General features: G+C 40.1%; 1 pseudogene; it reads right to left on the bottom strand.

The window, feature by feature from the left end:
- Positions 1–4525: 4525 nt before the first annotated feature.
- LOC127661050 (uncharacterized protein K02A2.6-like) lies at positions 4526–7681 on the bottom strand (annotated as a pseudogene).
- Positions 7682–14126: the final 6445 nt, after the last annotated feature.

Below are 14126 nucleotides of genomic sequence, written 5' to 3' on the forward strand. Positions count from 1 at the left end.
CAGGCCTCAACAGTCCCGGCTCCCTGGATGCGGTGCACCCGCCCTCAGCCCCACGACTGTTCCCCGGCGGGCCGGTTCAGACAAGTCCAGAGGACGCCAACGTCGGACCTCCTCCTCAGTCACGAACCCGCCCCCTGCCGGGTGCGCGGAGCAAGATAAGTGCTTTGAGTTTGTTCTCAGCACCAGATAGTCAGGGTGCCACGTTGCCCCCCGACGCCGCGTTACCTGTTCCGCACCGCTGCGAAGCCCTGCCGGGTACGTCCAAAAAACCCGTCCCCATGGTGCCCCTTGCACGGTGCTTAGAGGCATGGCTTTCACTGCCCAACCCGTCACGATGGCTGCACTGGACCATTCGACTCGGTTACGCAATTCAGTTTGCCAGGTCTCCGCCCCCCTTCGTGGTACACGACAGACACGTTCAGTCCCTGCGCGAAGAAATCGCCTCCCTTTTGATCAAGGACGCGATAGAGCCTGTCCCTCCAACCGAAACGAAGAAGGGTTTCTACAGCCCTTACTTCGTTGTACCCAAGAAAGGCGGCGGCTTACGACCGATCTTGGACCTGCGAGTTTTCAATCGGACCTTGTCCAAACTCCCGTTCAAAATGCTCACCCAGAAGCAAATCCTATCTGGCGTCCGGCATCTAGATTGGTTCGCAGCGGTAGACCTGAAGGACGCGTACTTTCACGTCTCGATTCTCCCTCGACACCAACCCTTTCTGCGGTTCGCTTTCAACGGCCAGGCGTATCAGTACAAAGTCCTCCCCTTCGGCCTGTCTCTGTCCCCTTGCGTCTTCACGAAGGTCGCAGAGGCGGCTTTGGCCCCCTACTCAATTACCTAGACGATTGGCTTATTCTGGCCCCCTCGAAGGAATTACTATGCGCACACAGAGACTGGAGTTTGGTCTGGCAGACACTTTCGTGATCTTCGTGTGTTTGTTGTAAAAACAAAGAAACCCCAAACAAAGCAGAGTCTACAAATAAAAAGAGAAAGTGACCAGCTTTCATAATAAACCCGAATCAACATCAGCTTGGCTTTTCAGAGGTGGCGACAACTGAAAGGTTTTAAAAGTGACTGTGATAGGGCAGAGGGCGGGGCTGGGTCGTGATTTTAAACACCCAGTCCCTTATCAGGCTAATCAAGCCTCCGAGAGGGATAACGGCAGACTGCGGACGGTGGTGCGACAGAGAGAGAACATTTACGGGCAGCTGCCCATCCTATGTGTGTGTTTGTGTCTTTTGGTTTATTTCTTTATTGAACTATTATATATATTGTGCACTAGCACTTTGAGATTTAGTTGAAATGTAAAGTGCATTATAAATAAAATGTATTAATAATAATAATAATAATAATAATAATAATAATATTATTATTATTATTATTGTTGTTGTCATGCCGGTTCTTGCCTCCTCTTTTCCATTGTTCCCTTACAGTGACCTTCTTACTCAACAGGTAAGATATTTTATTGATATGGTTTATGCATAGCTGTGTAATCACACTTGTGTGTGTGTGTGTGTGTGTGTGTGTGTGTGTGTGTGTGTGTGTGTGTGTGTGTGTGTGTGTGTGTGTGTGTGTGTGTGTGTGTGTGAAGTGAATACAATAAATTCACTGTAATCAGTGCAGAACCTTTCTCTTGCTTGCACATGTGTGTGCTGTTCTTTATAATGGCAATAATTTATATAAATAAATTATTTAGTCCTAGGCTTGCCAAGGACATGTGAGTCTTGAAATTATGTTGACCACTGGTTGGTAACAATGACAATCTATAAATTAGTTACTACCATGGTCTGTTTAGCCAGAATATTTTGCAGATATAAAAAAATATTAAATAAAAAGATATGGCACTTACATACTCAGATGACATGTTTTCAGATTTTCCCTTTCTTTCATTTTTTATTTGTCCATTCGCTATGATAAGATATCCTGTATCCATGTGGACACCGGTGCCTCAAAGCACATTCATCTGTGCACAACTTTAAAAAGTGACATAGTGTGTCTTTAAATACCTTGGTATTATCATAGTTTTATAGATATGTAACATGGAAATCCAATGTTTTTAGACATAGTACCATTACTTTGGTATTCTATGAAGTACCTTGGTGTAGACCTACCATAGAGATTCCATGGTTCACCACAATGACTTATGGTTTATAGACACACTGAATCATGTAGTGCTTAAAAATTACATACAGTTATATGAAGTGGGTCATCCTTACAGACACACAAAGAGTTTATGGCTATTCCAAATGGGCAGTCTTATTTGGAAGACTAATTTCAATAATGTATTTGCCACAGCCGTATCTTCAGATAAGATGAACTGATACAAACCTGTCTGGGAATTACATTGTTTTTGTCTGCCTATGTGTTTTAATGTTCTATGACGGTGTCAGGATAGAGATTCTACAGATTGCTGGTAGAGTTAGTTGTTCATTTGGAGACCATGTAACGGCGTAAGTCTGTGGTGGGGAAAAGATGACAGGAGAGTGTTTTATACTCTACATTAGCAGTACTGTGCTGTGTAAGCATAAGACATTCTTATATTCCCTGCCAAATGCCAGCCAAACCACTGTCAAACTGCTGTATTTTTTGCATAAAGTTCATCATCACTTATTTTAATCACCCTGTTTATTGTTCTTTTATTTATTGCCTTTTTTATTTATCACAATGGCTATGCCCTTTATAATCCTTTTAAGTTTTTAAAATAGTATATTAGTATTTATTACATATACATTTATGTAGTATATAATATAAATAATATAGTTGAGACTGGGCCTTGATACCAGACAGGGAAGTTGTCAAAAGGGCAACTTTCATGTTTTGAATCAAAAGTCCAGTTACACAAATGCTTTTTTAACAATATCTAGCAAGGACTGTGCATGTTGGTTTCAAACATCTAGTTCAAAACTGTCTTAAATTTGAATTTGTTTTGTGAATTCTGTACTCTAAACTAAAATTCCAATATCATTATATTTTTGTTATAGATTTGGGTAAACAACTGAACACAATAAATCCACACTTCAGGCAAGGTTCATATATTACTATATTACTGTAATGGGCTCTTAGGTCCCACCTAGTAGGGGAATATTACAATGTTAACCTGGAAGACATATGTGACAGTAAGTGTGTATATGTTTTAGCTTATCTATTGTATAATATACTGCAAGAATAAGAAGTGTGGGCTTCAGGTAATTAAATGTCAACATGGTGGCGTCCTGAAGAATAAAAAGTGATGCAAATTAATAACTCAAGCTCACGTTCCCTCCCCCCTAAACCTAATAATGTAAGCGAGATGCCCATACTACAAGGTAAGTTCCACAAATAATTATCAACTGTATTACTTATAATAATAATTTATTTTCTCTTTTTAGGAAACTGGAAATTCTTCTGAAAAGGTTTGTTACAATTAAATGCAATAATTAAATAAAATAAGAAAACAAATAACAGGTTCTCTGAATTTGTTTTACAACCTTTATAAATCTTCAAGACTTAACAATTTCAAACACTTTATATAACACCCCTCTGATTTAAATTCTTCAAAATTAATTTCAATATCTGGACACGTAAATGTTTTTGGTAACATATTTTTTGCTGTTTCATTAATTGTGTTCAAAATTGTTTTACTGTTTAAATACTACAATGCCAGGATCCATTGAGTCAACTTTCCCTTATAGTGTGACAAAATTAACCACTTTTGGTAAAGTATACTTTTTGGTATACTAATATATATATATATATATATATATATATATATATATATATATATATATATATATATATATATATATAAACATACATACATACATACATACATACATACATATATAGTGATTTTACCCAACTTTTCACATAGAAAAAAACCAAAACAATTGCCCATGACTAAATTGACATTTTTGTGTCTTGTGGGAAGTGATGCAATGAGGAACCTGATGCTTTTAAAACAACACTCTGCTCAAATCAAAGCAGACAGAGAAGGTTCAAACAAACCAATCCTCCATTGCCGACAGACAAACTCCATACAGCTCCTTCCCTGTAGTCTGGGGGAATGTGTGAAGTGTGTGAACATAATTAAATGCATAATACCAGTTTGATCCAATTAAAAGTTCAGATATACAATTGTTCTAACTTATAATTGATTTAGAATATGCCTAAATATATATTTACCTGTTTAACTATACACATGGACATTGTATACGTAATGTGTCCCAGGATATCAGTGTGTCAGCAGACAAGTTCCACCAGACCACTCTGCAGGCTAAGAAATCAAAATGGGGGGCTTTTCCTGTAGCTGTTGACAGGCTTTAACAGGGTCTGATCAAAACAGGATCCTCAGGTGTGTGACTCATTCAGTCACAACAACACGAAGAGATTAAACCTGACTAAATCCTAAATTAACACTAATAAAACAAGATAATTAAGAGTTAACCATCGATTATGAGACCATGCTGAATATTGATAGGACAATGTAATCAAATCTAATTGATGATTTGATAAATGTTATGGTATTTCTATAGCTTTTGGTCAGAACATTTATCAATCCATTTAAGAGACCAAAATGTAAATTTTAAAATCTTGGATTTTTGTTTGAATAGCTTTATTTTGATCCTGAGAACTTCCTTTCTCTTTCATTCTTTTTTCTCCACTCTCTTTCTATCTTTGATTGTTGTGTCTTTATGAAGAGTGTATATATATATCGGGCAAATATGACACACACTCCAACCAGCGTGACTTCTCTTTTACTTCTCATGCATCTCTCAACACCGGAACACAATAGGGGGAACAACATAAGTACCAAGTGCCTCATGGGAAATGTAGTCACAATCATTACACAAAATACAACATCCCCTTCCCCCTTACTCTTTTAGGTCTAACACAAAGATAACCCATTTACAGAAATTGCAAAATAAGTCAGTAATTATTGAAATTCAACTTCTCTTAACATTTATATATATATATTATATATAAATATACATGCATATACAAAAAGGCATATATACACAAGGTATATGAACACAACTACTTCCCTGGGAGTGAGGGTAGACTACCTCAAACCCTAGCTGACCCTTTTGGGGATTATTCTGCCCCAACACAACAAGGGTAGCCCCTAACTAAGCATAATCCAAGAAACGCTGAGGAGGATGCCGCTCCCTAACTGGGTATCGGCGCCCAATTTGGTTTCCATTTTCAGGTAATGTCTGTTCCTTTACAGATGGATCATTTGCAGACTCGGTAGGCTCAGTGATTAGTACTTCAGGAGATATCGTACTGTTACTAAGTGAGTCAGTGACATCTGCAACTTCAGGAACATTTGAAAATGCATTGGCTCCCTTAAGCAACTGATCAGTGTGTCTCCTCCAAGAACAATTCTCAGCAGTTTTGACTTTATATGAGACTGGACCCGTCTGGGCCTCCACAGTAGCCGGAACCCATTTCGGACCACCACCATAGTTCCGGGCCAGCACTGGTGAGCCTACTGAAAATGTTCTGTCCTTGGCTCGCAGATTCCGTCGCTGTACCTGATTCTTTTGCTGTCGTAAGACAGTTTCTTTGAGTGTTGCTGGTTTAAGCAACTCAAAGTTTGTCCTGAGCTCTCTATTGAACAACAAAGACGCTGGTGACACTTTGGTAGTTGCGTGCGGAGTACTGCGATAGCACAGCAAGAAGCTATGAAGGCGTTGATGAAACTTCCCCTGCCCGAGTGAAGCTTTCAGCACATGTTTCATGGTTTGAACGAACCTTTCTGCTAACCCATTGGTTGCAGGATGGTAAGGTGCTGACGTGATATGCTGCACTCCGTTTGCTTGTAGGAATGTGGCCATCTCATGAGATGTAAATTGAGGGCCATTATCAGAGACAAGTTGCACTGGAGATCCAAATCTACTGAATATTTCTCCCAATTTTTCACTTGTCTTTTCAGCTGAGGTAGACTTCATGATAGCCACCTCAGGCCACTTACTGTGTGCATCCACGACAACCAACAGCATTTTGTCCTCGACTGGGCCTGCAAAATCAACATGAATGCGATGCCATGGTTTTTCTGGATATTCCCATGGGTGCAGCGGTGCCAGTTGGGGTACATTACGTATACTCTGGCATGACGTACATGTTCTTGCCTTTTCTTCAATTTGGCCATCCACCCCTGGCCACCAGAAGTAACTCCTGGCAATTTCTTTCATCCTGACCATTCCACAGTGTCCCACATGCAGCTGCTTAAGCACGTGCTTGCGCAGAGCAGGGGAATAATTACTCTCCTTCCCCACAGCAAACAGCCTGACTGCACGGAAAGTTCATGACGTCGAGAGATATATGGTTTTAGATCCTGGTCATTGCTCTCCCCTTTTCCTGTCATGACAATATCCATGACCTTTGACAGGACAGGGTCATTTCGTGTGCTCTTACGCACTTGCACAGCTGTTACTGGGGCCCTTTCTACTTGGCTGAAATAGAAAATTTCTGCAACTTGTGCCTCTTTTAACCTGTCAGCGAGAGGCAATCTAGACAGACCGTCCGCATTTCTGTGCAATTCCGACTTCCGATATTTGATATCATAGGTGTGAGCGGATAACAACAAAGCCCATCTTTGCATCCTACTAGCAGCCAGAGATGGAATGCCCTGGTGTGGGCCAAAAATTGCAGTGAGTGGGCGATGATCGGTCAGCAACGTGAACTTCCTCCCAAAAATGTACTGATAAAACTTGCGAATTCCAAACACAATACTCAACGCCTCTCGCTCAATCTGAGCATAGTTGGCTTCTGCTTTACTCAGACTCCTGGAAGCAAATGCGATTGCCCTCTCTTGACCATTTGGCATGACGTGAGATAAAACAGCTCCCACACCATATGGAGAAGCGTCGCAGGCCAACTGGATGGGAAGAGCAGGGTCAAAATAAGTGAGAGCATTTGACCTTAAAAGTGTCTCTTTTGCTCTTTTGAATGCTTCTTGGCATTCAGAGGTCCACCTCCAATTTTTCTCATGACACAGCAATTTATGTAGGGGTTTCAGCAGCGTAGCAATGTTTGGAATGAACCGCCCATAATAATTTAGTAAACCGAGGAAAGACCTCAGCTGCCCTACATTTTCAGGCACTGGAGCATCCACAATGGCCTTAACTTTGGATGGAGATGTATGCAACCCAGAGGCATCAATGACATGGCCTAAGTACTCGACTGCAGACTGGAAAAATTCACATTTCTCCTTACGCACTCTCAATCCGTATTCTTTCAGTCTCTCAAGTGTAGCATCCAGATGTTGCAAGTGCGACTCTTCATCAGTGCCAGTCACTAGAATGTCATCTAAGTAACACACCACTCCTGGAAGCCCCGCTAGAATCTGATCCATCGCTCGCTGAAAAACGGATGGAGCCGAAGTAATTCCAAATGGTAACCGCTTATACCGAAATAGGCCCTTGTGGGTGTTAATGGTGAGAAGTTCTCTGGACTGTTCCTCAACATGCATCTGCAGATACGCTTGGTTGAGGTCGATTTTGCTGAATTTTTGCCCTCCTGTCAATCCAGCAAAAAGATCGTTAATATGAGGCAAGGGGTATTGCTCTGCTGACAACACTGGATTTACCGTGACTTTAAAATCCCCACAAATTCTTATGCCTCCATCTTTCTTTAAAACTGGAACAATGGGTGTTGCCCACTTACTCACACTGACTGGTTCCAGCACCCCCTCCTTCATTAGTTCAGCCAAACTTTCCTCTACCTTGGGTTTTAGCGCATATGGAAGGGGTCGGGCCTTTAAAAATTTTGGCTGGCTTCCCGGCTCCACAGCCAATTTCACCTTAATGTCCTCCATGCTACCCAACTCCTGTTTAAACACATCATTGTGTTTTTTTAGAATTTCTTCAAGGTTTAGTGTTTTTGGTGTCATCATATGTATGGCTGGCCAGTCCACCGTGAGTTGCTCCAGCCAAGAACGACCCATCAATGAAGGATAACCACCCAAGACCACATACAATGGCAGTTTTTTTGTTTGCCCATTCAGTTCAACGGTTACCTGAATGAGTCCTTTCATGGTTACCGCTTCCCCAGTGTAAGTCTTAAGAACCACATCAGGTGGTGGAAGTGGCAAGTGATTCAGTATTTCACTGTATACCGCATCTGACACAAGTGACACCGCAGCACCAGTGTCAATCTCCATTTTCACAGGCTGTCCTTCCAGCAGTGCGGTAACCTTATAAGCCTTGGTTCCACCTGCCACAGTGAGAACGTGTAAAGAAAATTCCTCATCAGATGTGTCAGTAGCCTCTTTGTTTTCCTGTCCAAGTGTACACACACGTTGCTTTTGCTTCTTTCTGTATTCTGGTTTTTGATGCGTTTTTTCTTCATTTCCCTTTTATTTTTACATGCACGCTCAATGTGTCCTTTTTTCTTGCAGTTACGGCACTCAACATCTTTAAACCAGCACGAAACTGGTAAATGTCCCGTCTTACCACAGCGAAAACATTGACTTTTATATTCATTTTGTTTTCCAGCCTCCATCTTATGCACTTTACTGTTTGAGCTCAGTTGCTGTGCTTCCTTTGCAGCCATTTCCATAGACACACTCAGCTCAATTGCTCTTTGTAGTGTCAGGTTACCCTCTGTTAACAATCTTTTTGTATGCCCTCACAGCGGAGTCCGCAAACTAATCGGTCTCGAAGTGTGTCATTTAGCACTTCACCAAATTCGCAGTATTCAGCTAATTTTTTTAGCACTGCCACAAACATTGCTACGGTTTCTCCTTCCAGCTGATTCCGTCTGTGAAATCGAAATCGCTCCGCGATTACTAAGGGCTTTGGAGAGAAATGCGCTTTTAGAGTGCCCACTATTTGATCATATGTTTTCTCACCCGGTTTTTCTGGCTGCAGGAGGTTACGCAGTAACGTATATGTCTTTGGACCAATCACACTTAGAAAAGTGGGTACAACTTTATCTTCAGTAATAGCATTAGCAGCTACAAAGTACTCAAATCTTTCTGTATAAGAGCTCCACTGCTCACTACTTTCATCAAAGGGACCAATATTGCCAAAAACTGCTGTCATTTTTCCCCGTTCTTTGTCGTTTTCATTAAATTCAGTTACCTTCCTGAATTGATGTTTTTTTTTTTCTCTTTTTTCTTTCCCTCTTCAGTCAAACGTGGATTAGCAGCAGGCTCGTATCCTCATTTCCAGCGATCTCGCCGTCAAGCGCTGTATTGCCGCATTTACACAACACACGCGGATTAACACGATCCTCGTCGCCAATTTGTTGTGTCTTTATGAAGAGTGTATATATATATCGGGCAAATATGACATTGATTATGTTTATCTTTGTTATGATCAGGTTTTTTCATGTATTCATTTTTTTAAATATGAGTCACAGTTTGTTTAGCACTTAAAAATAGACTTATAAAACACATGCATTTAAGTAGGTCTAGGTTTGTGTTTGCTCGTTTACTTTTATTTCAATGGTTTAAACTAAGATTCAGTTCATTCAATCTTAAATTAATTATCTTAATTTCTATTATTGTATGGTTTTCAAACTAAGGAAATTGACAGTATCTCTTGCAATACCAACTGAATAAAGTTTTCCATCTTTCATAGATTTTACATGAGCCCAATGATAGTTCAGTCATGGCAACTCTTGGAAAGATTGATAGGATATTTGTCTTGGCAGACTAGATCTGCTACGCTGCTCCAGTAGCAGCAGTGCAAGTATGGAGACTTGCTATTGCAAGAGCATACACAGACATACTGAGTTAAAGGTGCTGTAAGTGTTTTTTATGGAATGGTATGCAGAAAATGTTCCTTTTCCCTGAAAGATATCAATGAAATAAGTGTCCTGAAATATCTCACCGGTCTCTGTGACAGCACTAGACTGTGTAAACAGTTAACAAAATGTGACTGCGACACATTTTTTGATTAGCCAATCAGAAGACTTAAATGTGCTTTTGGCCTGTCAATCATTGTACATGTTCTCATTGTGTAGTAGTTGAAGTGGATCATTCAGGTTTAATGACATATTCAGACTCATAACTGTTGTCAGCTGAGGGTGCTATATTGATACTGTTGTATACGACAACCGCAAGAAGACGTACTGCTCTACTGCACCGTGCCACTCTCAAGGCTACCTTGAAAGGCAGCGTTTTGGAAAGAAATGGGTCTAATTTAACGGCTTAGTCTCATAAACATTCCAGAATGGCTAAAATCACTTACCTCTAAGCATGTGGACATGCTTCTGCTGCTGCACAATTAAAAAGAAAACACAAGACATGCAGTATTAACCATGTATAACATGCATTAACCTATCTATGCGTGGATTTATTTAAACTAATGACCTAAGATAACGGTGTGTGCCATTGCCTAATTTTGCTACAGCTTACCTTGATAAAGAGGCAATTCTATGTGTCACGGCCAAAAGCAGACCTACCATGCTAGATGACAGAAGAGAAAGCCCCAGCAGCCACCTAAGTAAATAGCATTTTCAGAGAAAACCATTGCAGTGCGCTACAGTAAAACCGTCTTACTTGCAAATTGCAATATTTTTACTGTTTAGTAAAGACAGCACAAAGGTTGTTGAAAGTTTGTGGTCTTCTTCTAAAAGCAACCTTCCCACATTATCTCTAAGGAGTGGTGGTGGTGTAGTGGGCTAAAGCACATAACTGTTAATCAGAAGGTCGCTGGTTCGATCCCCACAGCCACCAGCATTGTGTCCTTTAGCAAGGCACTTAACTCCAGGTTGCTACAGGGGGATTGTCCATGTAATAAGTGCACTGTAAGTCGCTTTGGATAAAAGCGTCTACCAAATGCATAAATGTAAATCTCTACATTTTGCAAATAAGTGAGTTAAATGAACTAATTGCACTGTAATTGCTTTGCTCTTTACGTGGAGACAAGAAGCTGTTATATAACCACCAGCAACCCGAATAATCATGGGAAGAAGAAGAGTCAATCTCCAAAACATATCTTGCGGTTGAGTTTCTTCCTCCATTCCATGGAAGAGATATGCAGGAGTTGATTAATGCCCGGGAGATGTTAATCTGACATTATGCATATGCTCTACGTCTGCTAGTGCTTTATCATGTTGAATAATCTCGAGGCAAGCCACTTAGTAAGACAAATATCTCAGAGGGTGGAACCTTCTATTAGCTAAACCACAGAGAAAAACACAGGCTGTGAGGTTCACACAATGCTGCTATTGTTCTTCATTGCATCAAGATGAAATTAAGTGCTTTAATATTATCATATATCTTTTAGCAGGCCGGCTTATAAGAAACCTAGTCTAGATCAGCCGCAGGGTAACAGGTGGAAAGGGCCGTGGTCTTGGCACCCACCCCCTTTTCAAATGCGGCATTGCAAAAAACTCAACACAGATATCTCTGTTTTAGATATTAAAAGCTTTATTTTGTCATTTGAATGTCATTTAATATAGAAAAACCAATAAAACCAGAAAACCACCCTCATGCGCTTTGGTCGGGCATGCTACAGTATGTGCCGTGTTTTTGGCATGCCTGGCAGACTGCATTTTTCAACACATGAGGCTGTTGCTCTACTAATTACATGGCAGGTAAAGGCAGATGGATGCAGCCCTTGCTCCTGATAGGTGACAGTTCTTGACAATCGTCTTGTCTAGCCATAATAAAGCCTAGGGGAGAGGAACCAAACACTTCCAACCTAAACTCTGACAGAGGAGGCATCATATGTAGCAGCTTTGCCCTTGACAACTGTAACTATGTTCAACAAATTAGTCAGAGAAAGCGGTTCTGTTTAAGAAGCTGAATATGAAAGAAATGGCCGCTCTTGTGAATGACATTCTAAACCACAGAGTTCCTGGTTTGTTTTTCTTGCTGTGATTTGAAGTAGAGTCTGGGTTTGGAGTGTGGGGATTCCTGGCTGTCAATCGCAGGTTCAAAGGAGTATATGGGCTTCTGCTCTTGACAGAGTTTGCTTGAGGCAGAGGAGAAGATTTCTTGTGCACACCAACTTATTTTTCTAAATTGGTCTTTTATGAGCCTTATCTCAGTATGTGCAGTTCATGCCATTCTTTCATGACTTTGGGTGACATCTGCTACACCAGAATGCATTTGGTGCATGCCCTGAAGGTGCTTACCCTTATGAGGAGAACATTACAGTTAATGCAAACAGTCTGCTTGAAGCCTCCTTAGGGGCTGTTCAGTCAGAATGTGTTCATGTTCTAAAACAAGAGCACAAGCAGCACAACAAATAGAACAGAATACATGTGTCTCAAGACACATTTTTAAAAGCATCTAAAAACGTGACGCTCTTGCGTGAGAGAGATGGTATATAGTGCATCCATCTAGTGCATGTTTACACATAAAAATAGTTGAAAGTGCATATAGATGCAAAACTGCTTTTGGTGTGTTGTTTCAATAGGCAGAATGTCAGTGACATAAGTACAGTGTCAGTCCTTAATTCACTTTCTTTATATGGATAAAGAGCTGCCTTAACATTCTTAAATCTTCTCATTTGTTCCACTGTCGAAAGTAAGTCATATGGGTTTGGAAAAATAAGACAGTGAGTAAATGATGACCAAAATTTCATTTCTGGGAGAACTAACCCTTTAAGCTTTCTTTTCTTGCTTTGAGTAAGAGATAGTGCTTTGTTTGTATCTATGTTTGCAGATAAGCAGTGTTGAGTGAGTGTTAGTGTTAGGTGGAAATGGGCTGAGGGTCAGTGATTTTGGGTTCCTTTTTAGCCACTGTCCAGGTTCACATCAATCCCAAACACTCACTTACACACTGTTACCTGAGCTTCAAAGACCACGGTTTAACACTTCAAAGACACACAAACTCACACTCTGCACAAATACACAAATGTTGAGGCCGATGCATGACACAGGTTAAGATACACTTTCTTAGTTCATGCAACTTAGGAACAAAACAAGGAACAAAAGTTAAGTTGCATGTAAATAACATCATGTAATTGGGTCGGTTTCTTCATTAGTTCCTCTGTAAGTGATGGTAGCTATACACTCACCGGCCACTTTATTAGATACACCTGTACATCTACTTACACATGTGATTATTTAATCAGCCAATCGTGTGCCAGCATTGTAATTCATAAAGACATGCAGATATGTGACAGGAGCTTCAGTTAATGTTCACATCAACCATCAGAATGGGGAAAGAAATGTGATCTCATTGAATTAGGCTGTGGCATGATTGCTGGTGACAGACGGTCTGGTTTGAGTATTTGTGGAACTGCTGATATCCTGGGATTTTCATGCACAACAGTCTCTAGAGTGTAAAGATAATGGAGCGTATAACAAAAAACAGTGTATATTTAATCACAACATGACTAATTTCTCATTAGAAATTAAATCGTAAATTGTAAAAAAAGTGAAGAAAACGTACAATTATACACAAACTGCCTCTTCTGCTGCCATTTTCTTTCTTCAGTTCAACCCTGCAGGAACCGCACGCACAGGATTGTGGGACTTCATAGCAAAGGATACATCTGTGCTGCCTAAAAAATCAGATGAAGGTATGAAAAAATGACAATTACAAGAATGATTTTTTTTAATGTTTATATAAAATTATTTAAATTAAATGACCACTTATTTTCCTAAATATTTGCTAAATATTCATTCCAAAAATATTTGAAAACCATTACTGGTTTTAGTGTTATTACTTGAAGCAATATTTTTTATTTGAGGAAATACCTGAAGAAAACGTGCCATTGTTAAATAAATTTTTTTATACTTATAATGATAATTAACTTTGTAGATGAAGGAATTTCTTCATTAGCATATTTGTTTTTTGGTGTGGTATTGAAATTGTTATGAGAATCATGACAGTCACTGGTATTGGTAACTACTGACATAATGATACCATGACAACACTAGCCAAAACAAAAGCTTATACCAAACAATTACAGTTTGTACAATCTTAAAATGTACTTTATTTCCTACTTGTTGAATAATTGAGGTGGAATATTTGAGGTAAGGTGAAGCAGTCAGGAGATCAGGAAGTAGTCTGGAAATCTTGGGAATCCCCTTCCAATACTCTCAGGCCCACCACTGGAGCAGATACTTACTTGACAATGAGAGAAGACCTGGATTACTGCATCCCCTGGGGAAAAAACAAGAAGGATAATGATATGTAGCCTGTAAATCTGCAAGTGGACTTCTGTCTGTAGTGTGTGGT

This window comes from Xyrauchen texanus, chromosome 20 (genome assembly GCF_025860055.1).
Source record: "Xyrauchen texanus isolate HMW12.3.18 chromosome 20, RBS_HiC_50CHRs, whole genome shotgun sequence".
Taxonomy (NCBI): domain Eukaryota; kingdom Metazoa; phylum Chordata; class Actinopteri; order Cypriniformes; family Catostomidae; genus Xyrauchen; species Xyrauchen texanus.